Below are 22,350 nucleotides of genomic sequence, written 5' to 3' on the forward strand. Positions count from 1 at the left end.
CCTGCAGGCAGTGATCTCCAGTTTACAGCATACAAGGTGACATAGTTGGCTGGGTGCTTTACAGGTTTAGGGGAGTGAATCCATGTAGAAGAAATCAAGTCCTTGAAGGGCGTGAAGGATATAGATTGGGCTTACTGGCCATGAAGCTTGAACTGGTAAGTGTCTGTACTAGTGGATTAGGTGGCAGCATTCCCTATATGTTCCCCAGCTGCATTGGTCTGCTAAGCGATCATCGCACATGTCTGCCATAGACACAGCTCAGAACAGCCTGCAATTGGAACTATTCAACCACAATGTACACCAACTTGGACAGGGCACAAGTATTTGGGGACATTTGCTTACGAGATGACTGCCACTGAGGTGTCGCTGCTTGTGCCCTACACCCCTCTCAGCTGGGTGGCCATTCCTACTTTGGCACAGCAGGCCTACTGATTCTCAACAAAGCTTGTGCAGGCAGAGAGGTGGGGGGTTGTGGTGAGATTCCAAATCTTCCGATCATTGAGGAGTATCCCCTGTAGAGTTTTTCCTGCAATAGCTCCCCAAAGAGTCAGAGATTAGTTCTTAAAGCGGATCTTCACCCTCCATGTGAAGCACCCACCCACCCCAATCCTCCTTTTTGAAATTTTTTAGTTTTTCAGAAAACCATGTAGGGGGCAGGCCTGGCTGTGCATCATCACGATGCTCGCCGGCTCTTCAGGTTTCGATGCTAAACCCAGAAGAGCTGGCGAGCCTCTTGATGATGTCACAATAGAGCATACTGTGTTTAACAGAAGGATGTCAGCAGAGCAACGCCAGATCCAATGGCTGGGTGAGTATCCAAACTGCCTACAACACCACCCAGTAAGTGGAGGTATTGAAAAAAATTGGAGGGTAGGCAGAGGCAGGCAAGGTCCTGTTATTTCCATGGTTTTAGAAACTCAAGCCTCAACTTCCTTTGTGTCAAGGGAGTCATTTTCTGCAGATGTTTGTGTTACAGTATCTCTCAAAAATCAAATATTTGTAAACATGTTATATCTTTATTATCTTTTCATGTGACAACACTGAAGAAATTACACTTTGCTGTCCCCTCAAAATAATGCAACACACAACCATTAATTGTCTAAACCACTGGCAACAAAATTGAGTACACCCCTAAGTGAAAATGTCCAAATTGGGCCCAATTAGCCATTTTCCCTCCCCAGAAGTCATGTGACTCGTTAGTGTTACAAGGTCCCTGGTGCCAATGGGGAGCAGGTGTGTTACATTTTATGTTATTGCTCTCTCTCTCATACTGGTGACTGGAAGTTCAACATGGCACCTCATGGCAAAGAACTCTCTGAGCATCTGAAAAAAAATAATTGTTGCTCTACATAAAGATGACCTAGGCAAGAAAATTGCCAAGACCCTGAAACTTGGCTGTAGCAGGGTGGCCAAGACCATACAGCAGTTTGACAGGTTCCACTCAGAACAGGCCTTGCCAAAGAAGTTGAGTGCACATACTCGGCGTCATATCCAGAGGTTGTCTTTGGGAAATAGTTGTATGAGTGCTGCCAAGCATTGCTGCAGAGGTAGAAGGGGTGGGGGGGTTGGCCTGTCGGTGATCAGACCATACTCCGCATACTGCATCAAATTGGTCTGCATGACTGTCGTCCCAGAAGGAAGCCTCTTCTAAAGATGATGCACAAGAAAGCCTGCAAACAGTTTGCTGAAGACAAGCACACTAAGGACATGGATTACTGAAATCGTATTCTGTGGTCTAAGACTAAGATAATTATTTGGTTCAGATGGTGTCAAGCATGTGTGGTGGCAACCAGATGAGGAGTACAAAGAGAAGTGTGTCTTGCCTACAGTGAGGCATGCTGGTGGGATTTTCATGGGCTGGGGCTGTATGAGTGCTGCCGGAACTGTGAAGCTACAGTTCATTGAGGGAACCATGAATGCCAACGTGCTTTGAACATACTAAAGCAGAGCTCGATCCCCTTACTTCGGAGACTGGGCCGCAGGACTGTATTCCAACAGGCAACCACTGCCTTGCTAAAGAAGCTGAGGGTAAAGGTAATGGACTGGCCAAGCATGTCTCCGGACCTAAACTCTATTGAGCATCTGTGGTGCATCCTCAAATGGAAGGTGAAGGAGCACAAGGTCTCTAACATCCACCAGATTCATGATTTTGTCATGGAGGAGTGGAAGAGGGCTCCAGTGGCAATCTTTAAAGCTCTGGTGAGCTCCATGCCCAAGAAGGTTAAGGCAGCGCTGGAAAATAATGGTGGCCACGCCAAAATATTGACACTTTGGGCTAGGGCTGCAACTAACAATTATTTTCATAATCGATTATCTGGCCGATTATTGTTTCGATTAATCGGTAAATAACCTTAAAAAAAAAAAGGTGGGTCAAATTGACGTTCATTTTCAACCACAGTGACAGGAAAATTTAGAAATAATAGAAAACTTTTCGGTCAAAGGAATTTGCAGACAGTGTATGTCTATGTTCAGAAATGAAGTGAAAATTTCAAACAAAATTCTTTCAGTGAATGTACAAAGATTTTTCATGTGAATATTCTCACCTGAAAATTGATCCGTGAGGCCAGCATAAAACTCAGTACACACCTATGCAGTTTTTGCTTTTGATCTGTTTCTGCAGTGCTTTTTGCTGTGCGTTTTTGATTTTTGCGCACATGATTTTACTGTAATTTGCATTTTTTGCATTTTTTTTTGGGCAGATTAAAAAAAACACAAATTGCTGCAAAAACGCATTACATTTTTTTCTGCAGCTTTTCAATTGAAGTATATTGAACCAAAAAAGCACAGTTTTGCGTTAAGTCCTGACCCTTTACAAATATGCAGCGGCTGAAAAAAGCACAGATATGAACGTGTCCCATAGGAAACCATGTAAATGAACTGTAGTGTGTTTCTGCAAAAAGCATCATTAAACATATAGATGTGAACCAGGCTTAAGACGTTTAGTAACATAATGGGCTTAAAAAGACTAAAATTAGCCCTTTATAGTACAAAAAAAAAAAAGATAACTACTGGAAGGGGTTCATTTTTTTACTGTAGAACAGTGAAAGTAATATTTATAGTAGTGATTATATTTTTGTACTATAAAGGGCTCATTTTAGTTTTTTTTTTTTTTTTAACCCCATTATGTTACTGGCCGATTAATCGATTATGAAAATGGTAATCGATTAATTTCATAATCGATTAGTTGTTTCAGCCCTACTTTGGGCCCAATTTGGACATTTTCACTGAGGGGTGTACTCATTTTTGTTGCCAGTGGTTTAGACATTAATGGCTGTGTGTTATTTTGAGGGGACAGCAAATTTACACTGTTATACGAGCTGTACACTCACTACTTTACATTGTAGCAAAGTGTCATATCTTCAGTGTTGTCACATGAAAGATATAATAAAATATTTACAAACACGTGAGGGTTGTACTCCACTTTTGTGAGATACTGTATGTGTTCATGGGTTCTCAGTGGTTTGGAACACCTGGGATACAAGCATTGGTTCTCTCCTTTTCCTCCCCTTTTGCATGAGGCTGGAGGATGAGTTATCCAGAAGAAAGTCCTCAAGAGGAAGAAGCTATCAAAGACTGCCTATCCTCTGTAGCAGAGTCCTCTCAGCTGGTACCCTCGGGATCCAGTGCTGCCTCAGCTAATGTGGTGCACACTAACTTGAAGTTGCCCCTGCAAGAATCTTCTTTCTCAACAGTCTCTAATTTTGGATTCTGGCAGCCACCAAAACATAAATCCTTCCCAGTGCACCATCACACACATTATCACACGGAGGAGGAATTCTGCAAGAAATGTTTAGCAGTTTTCAACCACTTCAGCCCCGGAAAGATTTACCCCTATCCTGACCGGGTCATTTTTTGCGATACGGCACTGCGTCGCTTTAACTGACAATTTCACGGTCGTGCAACATTTTACCCAAATAAAATTGACATCCTTTTTTTCCCCCACACATAGAGCTTTCTTTTGATGGTATTTAATCACCTCTGCAGTTTTTTTTTTTTGCGCTATAAAGAAAAAAAATCAACAGTTTTTGAAAAAAAAAATAGTTTTTTTACTTTTTATTTTTTTATTAGTAATGGCGGCGATCATCGATTTTTACCAGGACTGCAACATTGCGGCGAACAGATCGGACATTGACACTTTTTTGGGACCGTTACCATCTATACAGCGATCAGTGCTATAAAAATACACTGATTACTGTGTAAATGTCACTGGCAGGGAAGGGGTTAAATGTGTTCCCTAAGTGTGTTTCTAACTGAAGGGATGGGACTGACTAGAGGAGGAGCTAGATAGTTGTTCCTACTTAGTAGGAACAGACGATCTGTCTCTCCTTCCCCGTCAGAACAGGAATTTGTTCACACACAAATCCCTGTTCTGGCTCTCATGTCCGTGATCGCGGGTGGCCAGAGGCGATCAGGCCCGCCGGCCATGTATATCGGGTCCCCTGCTGTGCAGCGGACGCGTGTCTATTACTGCTCGAAAAGGAGCCGTCGTAATGGTACGGCTATTTGCCCAGCGTATGCTGCCGTGAGCTGGTTGGCAAGTGGTTAAGGACCTCATGGTTAAGACATCCTCTCTGGGGGGAGGTATTTTTGTAGCCTGTGGTGTAAATTTGCCAATTCTGGGCGAAGTATATGCTCCAGAGAATCACACCTAAAGGATCCTGCCATATGGCAGTTCCTAGAAATTTTTTACAGACGGTCACGTTTCTTGGGAGATACGACATGTTTCAATTGTGGGTATCCTGTTTGTCCACATATGCTGGTCGGTTGAACTTCTCGGCAAGAGGCAAATAGAGAGGCTGCCCTTTGAAGACGAATGGTTGTTTGGACCATCCTTGAATTCATTCATAAGGTGACAGGTGAGATTCCAGTAATTCCATTGCAGTCAGAGGAGTTACTATAAGCAACAAGCATCGGGCTCTAACAAGACTACATCCATTTATTACGTTCCATAAATACTGGTCCCCCCAAGTCTCTTGGATCTGGATTTGGGGAGGTCTTGGTGACGGATCGCTGGTGTTGTAGAAGGTGTTCTGGAAAATTCCTTAGCTCAGAAAACATGGTTGTCAGAGGAGCCAATATTCTCAATCAACATCCTGGCACTTTTGGATGATTTGGCTAGCTCTCCTACACTGGTCTGTCTACTTTCGGAGTCTCCACATCTGGATGGAAATCAGACCATGCCATGGCTGTAGTATATATGAGCCATCAGGGAGGGACAAGTCTACAGTGAAAGACACCAGATTTCATAGTTAGGGATTGTAAAGTTTATTTATTTTTATTTTTTTTATATATAGTTACCTGCTCTGTGCAGTGGATTTGCACAGAACAGTCCCAATCCTCCTCTTCTTGGGTGCCTCTTCTCTGCTCCTGGTCCCTCCCTCTTGTTGCGTGTACCCACAGCAAGCACCTTGCTATAGGGGCACCCAAGCCGAGCTGAAGCTCCCTGTGTCTATTCAGACATGGAGCTGCGGTTCAGCCCCGCCCCCTCTCCTGATTAGCTAACTGACTTTGACAGCAGTAGGAGCCAATGGCGCCACTGCTGTCTTGGCCAATCAGGAGGGAGAGTCCCGGATGGCAGAGACACACATGTAATGTTAGAAGCACAGAGCCAGAGTACTTTCACACTGGGGTGGTGCACTTGCAGGACATTAGAAAAAGTCCTGCAAGCAGCATCTTTGGGGCGGTTTGGAAGCTGTTTATCCACTACAATACAGGGCACTTTCACCCCCTTCCTTCCCAGCCCAATTTTCAGCTTTCAGCGCTCTAGCGCTTTCAGTGACAATTGCGCGGTCATGCTACACTGTACCCAAATGAAATTGTTATCATTTTGTTCGCACAAATAGAGCTTTATTTTGGTGTTATTTATTCACGACTCCGTTTTTTTTTTTTTTTCGATATAAGCGCAAAAATAGCGGAAATTTGGAAAAAAAACAATATTTTCTTTTTTCTATTTGAAAAGAAATCCAATAAAATCAAATTTTGTCATAAATTTAAGCCAAAATGTATTCTGCTACATGTTTTTGGTAAAAAAAATTCCGTTAAGTGTATAATAATTGGTTTGTGTGATCACGGACATATGTACGCAAATGATCATGTACATATGTGTGCAGGTGATCACGTACATATGTGTGCAGATAATCATTGGGACATGTGATTTTAGTGGGACATATGTGGGGGACATGTTTTTATTATTAGGGACATGTGTTTTTATTATTTGGGGACATGTATGTTTTGGGGACATGTGTGTTTTGGGGACATATGTGGGGACTGTGTTTGTACTGTGTGGTGTGTTGTGTGTTTACACTACACTGATGATCAGTGAGTAAAAAGCTGTAAAAAGCAGCCCATACTCACTGATCATCAGCCGGCTGCAGCGTTCTGCTCTCCTCTCCTCAGCGGTGACTTCCGTGTGAGGAGAGGAGAGCCAATTGCCTAGCAACCGGCTGTTTGTTTACATCACATGACGGCCGTGATTGGACACGGTCGTCATGTGATCAGGAGGGCCAATCACAGAGCCCTCCTGCCGATCTGAGATGTGCCGTGTCCGGGTGACACGAGCACATCGGGATCGTGCCGCTGCGCGAGCGCGCGCTATCCCGCTACTCCTGAAGGACGTTCCTGAATGGCCTATCAGGAGTAGACGGCTCCCACCCGGCCGTATATATGCATTGGCCGGGGACAAAGGGGGTGTGCATTTTTTAATACAGCACTGTAATCTGTAAGATTACAGTGCTGTGTGTGTTTTGTGTACTTTTACTTTTTTGAATTTGCCGCCGTTCTCCGCTCCCGTGCGCCGTAACGTCGCAGGGAACGGAGCTCGGCGGCATTTGGCACTGTGAATCGAGCGGAGGACAGCTCGATCACACAGCGCGGGGGACATCGCTGGATCCAGGGGACAAGGTGAGTAACTCTCCCTGTGTCCTCCCCTGCATCGAGCGATGCGATCCCGAGTCTGGCTCGGGGTTACTGCTCCTGTAATTAAAATCCCAACCCGAGCCAGACTCGGGATTACCGCTAGGGGGGTTAAAATCTATATTTCTGATTTATTAATCAGAAGATATGATATGTGTTAAAAGAGAATTTTATGGACAAGGAGGAAAAGGTTTAACATAACACCATTTATTAGAGTAAGTTACAGGTCTATCTAATACACAGAAAATATCTATAGTCTTAAGCGAGGGAGTAAAATATTAGATTAAAATACAAGAATACAGATTACATTCATCACAATACAAAACAAGACATATGGCAAGCAGGTATACCTTTAAGTGCTGGGAGATGATCTGATAATTTACCTTACTGGTCCAGGGCCCTGGCCAGTTCCATCTACCATCTATCTTAATGTGAGTCCCACTAATAAAGGGCCATCTCTCATTGACGTGCACAGGACCACCCCGATTGGTTAGCCCTCTCTTCCCCGGGCATATCTCTTCCAAGATTGGTCAATTTCCTCATAACTTAATTTCCCCTGAATAGAAACTCCTCTTTTGGCTTTAATTGGTTAGTGATAATTAGTCTGAAGCCAATTTAATTAAAGAGGAAGTCTACTCTTGAATAGGGAACTTAACTATGCGCAGTCCTAGCTGGGGTAAATTGTCCATTCCTGAACAGATCAAAGCAATATTTTAAGCATATCAACCACCCTTTGAAATGGATAAATGGTTGATTAGCACGGAAGAATACACAAGCCTTTATCTAGCAAATTAATTTGGCCCCGTACCAACTACACACTCAAATGGTATCTTTTCCTTGGCCTTTGAATACCAAATTAGGTAAACTGCAGGACATCTCCCTAACACACACATTTAGCATACCGTATATACTCGAGTATAAGCCGAGATTTTCAGCCTCTTTTTTGAGGCTGAAAGTGCCCCCCTCGGCTTATACTCGAGTCATCGCTGTCTGCCCGCTCGATCAGCGTGTCGAGCAGACAGACAGCGGCCATTCTATAATTCAAAAGCCGCGCCTCCGGCTCCGCCTTCGCCTGTGATAGGCGGAACACTGAATTTCCCAGCAGCCTGTGTTCCGCCTATCACGGACATCGTATCATCCTCGTACTACGGACGAGGATGATACGATGTACGTGATAGGCGGAACACAGGCTGCTGGGAAATTCAGTGTTCCGCCTATCACAGGCGAAGGCGGCGGCGCAGCTTTTGAATTTTACAATGGCCGCCGAGGCGCCGACGAAGAGGGCACGGGACGGAGGCAAGGCAAGGCACGGCACGGGACGGGACGGAGGCAAGGCACGGGACGGAGGCTCGGGACAAAGGCTCGGGACACAGGTAGGCTGGACACACACACACACACACACACACACACACACACACACACACACACACACACACACACACACACACACACACACACACACACACACACACACACACACACACACACACACACACACACACACACACACACGGATGGATACACACACACACAGGGATGGATGGATGGATGGAGACACACACACACAGGGAGGGATGGATGGATGGAGACACACACACACAGGGATGGATGGATGGATGGACACACACACACACAGAGATGGATGGACGGACACACAGGGATGGACGGACACACAGGGATGGACGGACACACACACAGGGATGGACAGGCATGTCTTACCCTCGGCTTATACACGAGTCAATAAGTTTGCCAGTTTTTTTGGGGGTAAATTGGGGGCCTCGGCTTATATTCGGGTCGGCCTATACTCGAGTATATACGGTACTTGTAAGACAAAAGGGACTTTTAATTGAATTACATACGCTAGCCAAAAGTCTGTTTATGTATTTGCTCACATCCAGCCAAGTTAACCTAATACTTATTATAAACCGTCTTTATTTCTTATCCTAATATATACATAATAATATAAATATTCCCAGTTGCTAATGGAGATTAATCATAAACTCCTCATAAGGCAACGCTATCTACAGTGCCTGAAAAAAGTAATCATACTCCTTGAAATTTGCTTTCCCAACTTCTGGCTCTTCTGAGCATCCAGGGCCTTCATGTTGTTGGTTACTTATACAACCTCCTGAAGGGCTCCTCAGCTACAACCTTGGCTGCCAGCATCCAAAAATAGAGGTTCTTTGGTAATCAGCTTTACAAAGTCTCCTCTTACATATTCTGGAAACTTTGTGTCTAGCTTTGGACACAGTCCAAGCCAGAATCTTTCAAGAGGAGGTTGCTTCTCTAAGGCCCATATGAGAACCCTCAGGTCAACGTGACACCACTGCTTCTGCACGAGGGTTCTGGACTTGATGTTGGACTCCTCATGCATTTCTCTTTGCACAGTTTAACTCAAGACCGCAACGGAAACTTGAATGAATGACTGCAGTCCAGCAATATACTCCATTATTGTAATAAATCCATGAATGACAGCACAGCAGGATCAATTAAACTTCCAATGTCCTTCACTCTACAAGCCTGTAGAGTGAATTGCATTGGTAGTCTAATTTCTCCTGCCGTGCTGTCATGTATGGATTTATTTCAATAAATTAGTACTTTGCTGGAGTGCAGTCATCCATTCACTCTTCCTTTTGATGCCTCCGTGAGAAGCTGGACTTGTACCCACAGGATGGACTAACCTGGCGCAATACTGTATATATCTTTGGTTCACTCAAGACCTCTTCAATCCAACATACTCACGGTGTGGAACAAGCATTTTCAATACAGGCATTGTCGATCCTCTTCCAGTCAGGGAAAGCTCTCCCTCCCAGTGGTGGGTTTCCATTCCCACCTTGGAATTGGAAAGTCTGTCATTTACATGCCCTGGGACAAATTGAATAGGCCTCATAGCACGTTAATGATGATGTCCAAACAGTTATATATGTACCATCATCCAAATCAAGAATCAATTGAGAAAGAATGTTTGGGAGCTAGGTCCCCACCCAAGACTCACCGAGAGAGAGGCAAGTAGACTATCACAGTACATGTAAAGAAAATGTATATAAAAAATACAAAGCAAATTAAAACAAGTTAACAAAGTTTATTCATACAAAATATAAAAAGCTACACAGATGACATGGTGTTTCGACTAGTTTTGCGGGTTTACCGCTTATTCAGGAAATACATCAACAGAAAGTACAGTAATATATGGAAATTTAACGTGTGTGTGTGTGTATGTATATATATATGTGTGTGTGTGAATCATTTTACTACATAATAAATGGGGGAAACAATGAGAGTTTTATACCAAACATATAGGGCAGCTTACCCATGCCTCAATGCATGCAAGGCATATGACACACCCAGCAAAGCCTCCTGTGGCGATTGGGAAGGATATATAGAGGGAGTCACCAGGCAGCTGGCGTTTAGATGAGGTAAAAAATGCATAATGGTATAGTGTCAGGTATATTACTGTACTTGTTCACAGATGTATTTCCTGAAGGCACGGTAAACCCGTTAAACTATTCGAAACACCATGTCATCTGTGTAGCTTTTTAGCTCCTGTGTGTATACTTTTTATATTTTGTATGAATAAACTTTAACTTGTTTTAATTTGATTTGTATTTTTGATATATATTTTATTTACATGTACTGAGATAGTCCGCTTGCCTCTCTCCCTTGGTGAGTCTTGGGTGGGGTCCTGACTCCCAAAAATTCTTTCTCAAGTGCCCTGGGAGGTGGTGACAACAGATGCAAGCCTTACAGGCAGAGTTCGTGTTCTGACAGTCCAGGGTACCTGGTCCCCACTGGAGTCAAACTTGCCTTTAACATTCTGGAATGGAGAGCCATGTGATTTATCTCTACAGAATTGAACCTCCCTTCTGCAAGAGCACACTGTTGGGGTACAATTGGACAATTCCACAGCAGTGGCCTTCATAAAACACCTGGAGGCTACTAGATGTCAAGCTGTCCCAGAAGAACATGGTACTACACTACACAGACACACTTAGACCTCTGGCAGATAAGCCACTGGCCCCTTCCAAGCAGACTAGACCTACTCATCCAAGACCCCCTGTTCCATCCTGCCTTTTAGTCGCTGGCTTTAACAGAATGGCTGTTTGAAATCCAAGTATTCAGACTCTGCAATTCCAAATTACTCAGAGCAAGAAAATCCAATTCTAAACCCAATTTAATATGGCATGTACAAGGCTTACATGGACAGCAAGCCAAGTCCCAGGGAATGCTCACTCGTATTTTGGCCTTTTTTTCAATATGGCCTGACCAGCAGCAACGGCCTTATCCATCTTATTGTAGAAACATCTCGTCTTACAATCCCTTATGGATACTTTTTTTTTTTTCATGAAGTTGCATATATAAATCCTTTATTTCGACTGCCCATGTTTTCTTGGATTCTCAAACTGGTGCTCTCAGTCCAATTGGAGATATTGTGTTGGAATACCTCACTTGTAAGGTTGCCTTTCTGGTAGTCCTTACAGCTGTTTGAGTTGGCAGCGCTTCCCTTTTTTGAGACCAAAACCTTCCTACCGCAGATCATCTCCTCTTTCCAAATTGCTTTTGCCTTTCATTTGTCCTGCCCTAAAACAAGGGGAAAAAAAACGAATTCTTTGCATTGCCAGGGTGTGGTCAGGGCTGTCGGGGTCTACCTAGCAGCCCCAACCTATATTCGCAAAGCTATGCCCCTTTGTCCGGCCTCTGGATCCTTTTGGAGGGCATTCTGCATCCTACTCCATGATCACCAGGCAACTTATCTCCAGAGTTTACACCTTATGAACAGAGTTCACCTCTGGTAGGGACCAGAGCCTATTTCACCAGGTCTCTTGGGCTTTTCAGCATTGTACATTTGCTTCACAGATTACCACTGTGGCCACCTGGTCTTTGTTCACACATTCTTTGGCTTCTACAAGGAGTATTTTTATGCCTTGGCTGATGCAAGGTTCTTCAAACTGTCATTTGAGTGTTTTTGATCAGGTTTTTCTAGTCTTATTTTCTTGGGGACATGTTCCGTTTGCTATGTTGTCTACCACTTAATTTATTTCTTGGGTACGGTCCATGGTCTATGAATACTAATCCTATACTGTACAGTTAGGATAATAGTCATTTTGACTTAAAGTGGTTGTAAACTCTGTTACACCACTTGTACCTACAGGCAAGCCTATGAGGTTTACCTGTAGGTACTGTAAATATCTACTAAACTTGCACAGTTTAGGAGATATTCAGAGTGCATGCAGCCGATGACCTCATTGGTGCATGTGCTCTTAAGGTTCGGTTTACAGTGCCAGACCTTCAGAGCCAGAAACAGTGGCTCCCGTGCGCAGGCGTGGGAGTGACGTCATTGCGCCCCTTGCCACTCACGTAGCCAGAGGCCGCAAACCCTGTAGGAAGACCGAGTGAAGAGGTCAGCCGCCTCAGTGCTGACTTTGTGGTGCTGGAATGCTTTGGTCTAAGGTAAGTAGGGACCGATGTGAGTGTGCAATGTACAGGGATAGGGACAATTGTAGACACTCAGGTTGAACTGGATGGACTAGTGTCTTTATTCAACCTAACTAACTATGTAACTATATGTAAGTCTCTCATGCAATGCATACTAGCACATTATGACATTGCCTTGCGGGATTTTGTATTTTTTACCACCAGCGGTTTACAACCGCTTTAAAGTAGCTCTAAAGCAGGGGTAGGGAACCTATGGCTTTCAAGCCAGATGTGGCTTTTTTGATGGCTACATCTGGCTCTCACCTCTCAATCCGCGGATTGAGCCCATAGGAAAGGCTGCAGCTTCGGCCTAGCTGTGGAGCTGCGGCCATCTTGCTACACCCGGCGGCGGCCTAGGTGAGCGGCGCGCTGATGTCATCACCCGCCTCAACTGCTCGTGGATCTGCCTGCCTGTGTAGTGGTAAGCAAGCAGACAATCGTAGGGGAGATATGGATATTACAGTGGGGGAGATGACGTGGATATTAGTTATAATTGAAATTAGTCGGTTAATCGATTAAATAAAAAAAGAGTTTTAAACATATTGTATGGCTCACGCGGAATTACATTTTAAAATATGTGGTGTTCATGGCTCTCTCAGCCAAAAAGGTTCCCTACCCCTGTTCTAAAGGCTCAAGGTTTTTTACCTTCATGCACTCTATACCTGAACCTTAGCAAGAGAAAGTATGAAAAAGTAGAAATACCCTCTGAATTGAGATTTTAACAGTAACTACACTGCCAAGGTTGTATTAAAAAAAAAAAAATGTTTATTGATATGTATTTACCCACTTGCTTACTCGGCACTTAAACCCCCCACCTGTCCAGACCAATTTTCAGCTTTCAGCGCTGATGCACTTTGAATGACAATTGCACAGTCATGCTAAACTGTACCCAAGTGACATTTTTATAATTTGTTTCCTCCACAAATAGAGCTTTCTTTTGGTGGTATTTTATCACCTCTGCGTTTTATTTATTTTTTTTGTTAATTTTTTTTTTTTAAAAAGATATATTTTTTTTATATATATATCTTGTTTTAAAATTTTAAAACGAGTAATTTTCCTCCTTCATTGATGTACGCTGATGAGGCGGCAATGATGGGCACTGATGGATGGCAGTGATGGGCATTGATGGGTGGCAATAATGTTCACTGATCGATTACACTGATAGGCAGCACTGCTAGGTAGCACTGATTGGCACCACTGGTGGGCATTGATAAGTGGCACTTGTGGGCATTGTTAGGGGGCACTCATGGGCATTGATAGGTGGCACTAGCAGGGGGGTAGTTGTGGGCACACATGAGGCATAAGTGCCTCTTCCTCTTCGGGACCGATGTCCCTTGCAGATAAGTCGGTGATCAGCTTTTTTTTTTTCTCCTTACGCTGTCAGCGTGAGGGGGGGGGGGGGGGAGTTACCGAGCTTTGGTTTACATCATGTGATCAGCTGTCATTGGCTGACAGCTGATCACATGGTAAGGGACCGGACCGGCCCCTTATTGAGATTGGTGATCACGATAGTGACTCGGTGATCGCAGCGTTCTCTGCGTGCACAGGGAAATTCAGGTCCACGCTGTGGTCGTCATTCAGCTATAGCGCAGACGTAAACTGGTTAAAAAGGATCAATCACACATGTAATGATCAATAAAAACAAGGCAAAAGCAGATGACAAATCATTGCATTCATACATAATTTATATATATATTACGCTCCAATATTCTAGAACAATCTTTGGTACCCAACGTATTTCAGGTCCAAACCCTTTGTAAGGGGTACATTATATAGGAGAATCTATATTCAAATATTTGTCTAATATGTAAGAAGAAACAAAAACATGATATAAGCATACAGTAACGGACATATTGAATAAGGACCAAAGCCATGCTCATAGGACACCTACCAGCATGTAATGAATTACTTTTTTACTTTGCTACAGTCCTTTTCTATAGGGTAAGCAGAAGCTCTAGCCATAACTCTTTTGGTCATAGGCCAGTGAAAAAAAAGAACTGCACAATTTTTAAAAACTTTTCTGCCCTGTGGATCATGCTACAGCACAAGCCCTTGGACTTTACTACATGTGCCTCTTGGTTGTTTTCTGAGTATACTTGCATGGACTCATCTGCCTTCCTCAGACTCCCCACCTCTATCAGGATCCATTGGACTTTTACCTTTGGCTCCCTGTTGCCTTACAGTGACCTGGTCATAGACCACATTGCCCTTCCTACTCCAGCAGTGTTTGAGTACCCCTTGTGGGAAATCCCTCAACTGTATATTTAGTATGGCAGATCTTAATCACAAGGGCCTTGCTAGCTTGCGATCCAATACCTGTTCAGAGTGGCTTACATTGTGTCTCCTAAGGGACCTGCACCCTGCTTTAGTCATTGCATTTCCTTAGCATACTCCTTAACTCTTCTTATCCCAGGAGGAATCCATCATCCATCTTGGTTGATTCAGAAAATGGGGGCTTTAAGCTTTCTTCCGCACCCTCTCCCTCAGAGCCTCTTTGATTTTTCTGTGACTTCTTCTGCACAGTTAGCAGAGGATGAAGAAAAATGTACCCTTGAGTAATAGAGTGAGTGTTTGAGTCATAGATGACACAACTCCTAAATGTAAGGATGCTATTTTGGCCCTTTAGCAGTCCACACGTGTTTAGAACTGGAACAAGCTGTGGCTGCTACACCTAAAGATACAAAAAAAAAAAAAAATCTATACCAAGGAAGATGAGCATAGAGAAAGATGCCACATATAGAGCCACAGAGATATAGTATCTGAATGCAAATCCTATATAAAAAAAAAAATTTAAATATATTAACTGTTCGATAAAAATGTCCAAATACACAAAAGCATTACAACCTCCACTGTTAACCATCTAATGACCATGTTGGTAGACAGACAAATAAAAACAGACTAACAAATAAGGGAACGTCTTTACTGCACGTAAAATAAAAGCACTGTAAAATAAATGTGCAATGTGGCAGCAAACACCGTTGGGCCAGGCAGTCCTTACGGGAAAATATTGCGGAGACCAAAAGGATCTGCAAATCGAAGGATCAGAATCTGCAGTCTATGGCTATTCTATGGCTTCTTCAGTTTCCCCGTGAAACACGTTGACGTCACTCCCTCTCCTTTGAACGTCTAATACTCCATACTTCACGCACCTCGCACCATCGTTTGGGATCCATGGCACCACATCCAGTGAGTACCCACAAACCTACCATCTCTGCCATGGTTACTGAGTCCCTCCCCATTCAGCCTGAGTGGTGGGACTCCTGGTACGACATATATTGTGGCGAGCCCAGTAGGAAATGGTAGGAAAATGAGGTGATCCCTCGCTCAGCTGTACTGATATCCAGTCCACTGAACAATATTGCTAGATTCATCTTTGTGGATAACAGATAATCCGAGCATGGCAGACGGTAACATTTATCATCTGCAGAGCATCTACCCTTACATCTGTGTAAAGTACACTACAATATACAGTATGTATACCTATTGCCGATTGTGCTCTATTTGCTTGATTGTCATGGTGTCAGTTCTTCTAATTGCCTTCCGGCTTTCTACAAATATCAGTGTTTTATGAGGTGGAACTGCAGATTCTGATCCTTTGATTTTTGATTGTCAGATCCTTTTGATTAAATTTTTTTGATCCTGACATGTGCTCCTGCCCCTCCACAATATTTTCATATAAGGACTGGCTGGCCCCACCGTGTTTGCAACATTGCACATTTATTTTATAGTGCTTTTTATGGCTCATACTATGGTACGCATGCAGTGAAGAGGTTCCCTTATTTGTCTACCGACAACTTTGTCATTAGATGGTGAACAGTGGAGGTTGTAATTTTATTCTTTTGTGTATTTGGATATTTTTATCAAACATTTAATACTTTTTCCAATTTTCTTGATATGATTTGCATCCATTCAGATACTATGTATGTATATATGTATGTATATATATATATATATATATATGTCTGTAGCTCTATATGGCCGCGTACACACGCGCGGACTGTTCGCCCAACTTTGTCCGCTGAACAGTGTTTGGGCGGACAGTCCGCTCGTGTGTGGGCTTTCAGCGGACAGTTTGACGAACAAGGTTTTTGGGAAATTCCGTAAAACTGTCCGCTGAAACCTTGTTTCAGCGAACAGTCCGCTCGTGTGTAGGCTTGTTCGTCAAACAAAGTTGCGCGCATGCTCAGAAAGGATTTTCACGCCGAAAGCTATAATGCAGTGTATAGGACGTTGTATTTTTCGTCCCGTCGTACGTGCCGTTCACGTCATCGCGCACGGTTTCAGCAAACTGTTCGTTCGTCGTGTGTGGCCATGTCCGTCCATGCTAAGTTTGAGCGGACTGTTTGCCGAAACTGTTGGATGGACAAAGTTGGGCGAACAGTCCGCGCGTGTGTACGCGGCCTTAGTGTCGTTTTTCTCTATGCTCATCTTCCTTGGTATAGATTTGTGTTTTTTTTCAATGTGCTTTCAGCCACTGAGCTCCATCTTTTGATTAGGGTGAGTAGATGAGTGTTGTTTACTTAATAGGCTAGTTTCCATACCCTTTTCTTCTTTCCAAACTAAAGATACGAGCCTGGGTTCTCTTAAAAGCCCCAGACTGTTAAAACTTTTCCTTGCACCAACTACCATAACATATTTTGTATGGTAAATCCAGATAAGGTGTTGCTTCTCCCAGATGCCTTATCCAGCAATATCCTATTGAGGAAATATTCCTTAAACATGGGCTCTTCCTTTAGTGGACCCACCAGTGTTAAAACATCCTTTGGATACAAGAATTTAATCCCTTATGAAAGTCTTTCTCCCTCGCAAGCCCTGCATCCTGTAATTATGACTGTCCATGTGCATCTCCTTTTACACACACACACACACACACACACACACACACACACACACACACACACACACAAGACCCTTTGGCTTAAATGCTTGTCTGTGGATCATCTGTGCTAGAAGCACCTTTTGTATTTGCTCTTTGATAAGAAATGCCCCCTTTGGCATATCCCTGGGCAACTTTATTAGAGAAGTAATCCTGCAAAAGACTAAACCTCAATCTGACAAACCTTCCTTAGAGGCTAAGAAGAGTACCTTGCCTTTTCTAGACCTCCAAGATGCAAAACATGGGACTCTGTTCAGCTGTATATCCTCCTTGCAATAAGCAGATTCCCCCGCTTGTCAGAGCATTCTGTTGTCCTTTACAGTCTCTTGGTCCCAAGACATTTTGGACACTTGGGTCCAGACTGGTTTCCAGGGATTATAAACTAGAATTTCAGTCCCTGCCTTCTCTCCTTTTCATGTTGTCAAACCAAGTATACTTCTACACTGGTCTGGCAAACCTCTTCTTTCAAGGGTTCATACCCATGTCCCAGAAAAGGAAAAGTCCCAGGTGTTTTTTCTTACATCTGTTCAGTTTCCAAAAACAAAAGGGGCATTCACCCTATTTTGAATATAAAGGTGATCAACACCTTCGGTTACAAAAATTCCACATGGGATCTCCCAAGCCAGCCAATGCTTTCCTCCATCCAGGAAAAAATGGTGCTGGAGGGATATAGTTAGTCGGTTAAAAGTCCATAGAAGTCTAGTAAACTGTCCATATATTGGCAATGATGTCAAAAAAGCGACCAAACGCCACATCTGCCACAGAGCCCTTGAATTGTAAGTGAACCCCCCAATTGTTTTCAGCCAAGGAAGCTGCCATCTTTCCCAGCCATTGGATGGTTTGATAAGAGTGCAGAGTGTTACGTTACTGTCCCCTGTCGGATAGTGTCCACCCTGTACTGCGCTTGCGCAGTATGGAGGACAAGGAGACACTGAAGGTCTCCAAAGATGAACGCGCCTGCACACTGAGTCCAGGTTCAAGCCCCACCCTCCAAGTGGACAGAGTTAGAATAAAAAATTTCGGAGCGAGGCCGTGCCTGAAGCAAACCTCTTACCAAGTGCTGTTTAACATAATTTACCATATGTCCACTTGCATGGTGGGGCTTGAACGTGGACTCAGGGCACAAGGTACTATTAAGTGCGCAGGTGCCGTTCGTCTTTGGAGAGTTTCGGCGCCTCCTTGTCCTCCGTACTGTGATGCGCCTGCGCAGTACGGGGCAGACACTATCAGATGGGGGACAGTTCTCGGCAGAACACCGGCAAATCTGTGACCATAATAAGAAAACACACAGAGGGGCGCCATGCTAAGTGCCGCATTAAAAACACCTCAATTTATTAGAGATGAGTTAAAGGACAACTGGCATATTAAAATACTCAAGTGAGCGTATATAAAATCCAGGTGTGAATGGTCTCCCGTTTTCCACTAAGGACTGCTCGTGAGACATTCTTCTGTGAGCATCAAAACAACACATCCCCATCTTTCTGGTGCTTATTCATTTTGCATTGAGGGCCTAACATTAACTATTTTTTGCCTGCCCCTTTTGGTCTGTCCAATACACTTGGGTCTTCACCAAAGTGCTAACACTTTCACTTGCTCCACTTCGCTCTCAGGGCATTCCCATGGTGAATAACCCGAATGCTTACTGAAGGGAACAGTTGAGGCAATGCCCGTCAAACTTTTTAAACTCTGCAGAGGATCGGATGAATCCTGAACCTCCAGAAGTCAGTGCGGGAAAGACCCATCGCTTAAAGTACCTTGGCCTGCACCTGGCTATTTTTTTGTGCAGGTTCTTAATTGCACAGGAAATGCTGCAGATGCCCCGCTCCCATATTTCAGACACTCCAGTTGGGGAGGCAACAAAACCTCTACTTTTCTATGAGCATCTTAGACTTACTGGTGGCCTCCTTCAGAGCAGTTTAATATGGCCAATTATTTTACAGACCATTGCAACTCAACATTCTGACAGCATGAGAAAAGAAGGCTCGGTCTTGGACAAAACTAGGATTACCCTGGTCTGGTGGGTTATGTGTCCAGCGCTATATTCAGGGGAAATCCCTCTTCCCACTGGTCTTCATTATGGCGACCAGCCTGTCAGGCTAGGTAGAATTGATAGATCCCTCCCAGAGCTTCTGGAACTTAAAGCAATCCAGTAATTCAGCACATGACGTTTTCACTGGACTTCAAGTTAATCTGAACAGGATTCAGTCAGACAATGCCATGTCAGTTCCTTACATCGACCATCAGAGAGGAACCAGAAGTCTAACAGCTTAACCAGAAACAAATCAGGTCGAGACTTAGGCAGGTCTGTACACCCTGCACATCCCATCCCAAGCATGGAAACTTGTCATGAAAAATCTGGTCTATCCTTTCCTTTCACAGAGCCTGCTGAGAGTCCTTCCATAGGATTGATATGTAGTGCAATTTCTGTGATTGTCTCTCTGGGCCCTCCCTAATCATCCAGATTTTCTGTCCCAGGTACCAATTTACAGTTCCTTCTCTTAGTCACTGGCTTTGAGTAGGGATACCTGAATGATGCATGCTGCAGGCATCATTCAGATATCATTCTTTTCAGCCGGCGATTCCCTGAAACATGAAAACAATCATAGCAGCTGTTCAGCCTCTTTATTATTTTTTTTACAGGCGGCGGGACAGGCGGCGGGAGGGGATGTCCCAGTCTCTGGCATGACCTTTGGAGGCGGGGCGCGACGCTATGATGTCACATCAGGCCACCGGCAGTTGTAAACACTGCCGTTTATTGGTCTGGAATGGCTGAGATCCTGTTTTTTTTTCTTTTTTTTTTCTAATCTGTCTTTCCAGGCTAGAGGAGAGATGTGGGGTCTTATAGACCCCGCATCTCTCTGTAAAGAGGACCTGTCATGCCCTGTTCCTATTATAAGGGATGTTTACATTCCTTGTAATAGGAATAAAAGCTCACACGCAGAAGTGAACGCATACATACGCCGCACCCACATATGTAAACAGCGTTCAAATCACACACGTGAGGTATCACTGCAAATGTTGGAGACCTCCTCTGTAACTCTAAATGACCTGTAAAAAATTTTAACGTGTTGCCTATGGAGATTTTTAAGTACCGAAGTTTGGTGCCATTCCATGAGTGTGCACAATTTTAAAGCGTGACATGTTGGCTATCTATTTACAAACAAATTAGGCTAACCTTTTTAGTGTGTGTTTTTTTTTTTTTGTTATTTTTATTTGTGAAACTGTTTTTATACCATAAAAAACACGTTTGAAAAATTGCTGCGCCAATTTCTTGTGACATAAAAAGTGCCAACAACTGCCATTTTATTTCCTAGGGTCTCTGTTAAAAAGCATATATAATGTTTGGGGGTTCTGGGCAAAAAAAAAATATTTTTATATGTAGGAGAGAAGTGCCAGAATTGGTTAAAATGCCTTAATTACCTTACCTTATCTTATATTTTTTAAGTCTCCATCTCTTTTTCAGTGTACTTTTTGATGTTCATCATTTATACAGCAATAAATTATCTGTAATCATTAACCCTTTCTTAGCAGCAGCCACATGCCAGTCAGGTAGGTCTAGCAGCAATTTGGTGTTTAACCTGCTGTGGACACTTTAACCATCTGCTCCTGATAACTACAAAACAATGTAAGGAGAAATGTGTGGAAGTTAGCAGTACACAGTTCTCTAGCTTACAGTAAGTAGTGTACTGTTTTATAAGACATGCCCAAAGATGGACACTGATCCCTTTAGATGTTTTAGAGGTTGTTTCATTAGCTTGTCTGTGAGGATAGTGTTGTGGAAGAGGGCTGTGGCGCGATGTGCACTATCTCCAGTGATAACTTTGTCAGTTTTCATATGGGACGCAGTGGTAAAGAGGAAATGATGTGTGCAGTAGCTGATTAAAATGGGATGGCTTCTGATCAAAGGGTTGAAAAAAAGAGACATCTAATTACTAAGTGGTAGATGAATGCCCAGTGAGTAGGTTTAAATGTTTTATTACATAAGTAAACTTAGGGTTTAACAGCCAGGCCGTTAAAGAATGAGTTCTGAAGGGTAGGACTTACCTATTTTAGAATAACCTTCACTTCTAAATGCAAAGAAATCGACTTCTCACAAAGTCTGCTATTGTATCTGGAGTGCATAATTCCCATGGTGCGAGGCAAGAAAACTCTATCCCAAAAAATGCACCATGGCCTGAATCCTGTCACTTCAGTGAATTCCAGGTTAACATTTGGCATTGAGTAACATAAAGGGTTAAGTCTCAGCCATAGCAATTCACATTCAAAAAGCACTTGCCTCTCATGCCTTAGAGAAAGTGCTCGTAAAAGTTGTCACTCGCATTATTTCTCTTGTATGTTCCCCAGAGACACCCTAGGATCTCAATATGGTTCTGTTGGTTGGTCAGAAACCACCCTTTGAAACTATCAGCGATCTTCTTGTGTCTACTCATACTAAAAAAGTTTCTTGCCTCATTGTAATAACCTCTGAGACATGAGTTCCTGGGTTGTGAGTGAGGTTCTAGACCTGTGAGTTTGCTTAGTTGCCCATTGGTTGGCTTGCTTTTGGATATTCCAATGTACCAGAGATACTTCATCCTGTGTCCCTGAATGTAAGATTAAGATACAGAATTTCTGACTTGCAGTAAAATCCTTATCTACATTGTCGGAGACTTGAAACTTTGTTTGCCAGTGCCCAATCTCCTAAATGCAACAGCATAACTCCATGTACCAGAATTATTTCAACCTGTATTCTCAAGATAAAAAAAAAATGTGCCAGAGTGTCCCAGATACCTATTCAGACCTTTCCAGTCTGGTGCGTTAATGTGTCCATGTCAAGGCACACTACTATGCTTGGTGAGCTGCAGTAGAGACGTGCATTAAATTAGTGCCTTGGGATGCCATTTAAAATGAATTCAAAGGGTACAGAATGGGTGTGTGTAACCACCTTAAAATTTTGTCCAGCAAAAGATTTAGTTCCTAATTTTAGACTGTGGAAAAGGGTTAAAACTACTGAAATCCAGACCATGATAGTCAGTGAGGGGGTAACACTCAACGACAACAAAACCAGGAATGATTTTCTTTAGACGTGTAGGGGAAGGCTTGAACCCCTG

The 22,350-nt window shown here is 43.4% G+C and overlaps 1 protein-coding gene across 1 annotated transcript in view; it reads left to right on the forward strand.

Moving 5' to 3' along the window:
* The window catches only part of CNOT3 (CCR4-NOT transcription complex subunit 3), a 292,476-nt gene that overhangs the window by 218,988 nt on the left and 51,138 nt on the right, over nucleotides 1–22,350 (forward strand). The gene's annotated exons all lie outside the window — the stretch shown is intronic.

This window comes from Lithobates pipiens, unplaced genomic scaffold (genome assembly GCF_037356315.1).
Source record: "Lithobates pipiens isolate NorthernLeopardFrog02 unplaced genomic scaffold, aLitPip1_a1.2 Scaffold_27, whole genome shotgun sequence".
In the NCBI taxonomy this organism is placed as follows: Eukaryota; Metazoa; Chordata; class Amphibia; order Anura; family Ranidae; genus Lithobates; species Lithobates pipiens.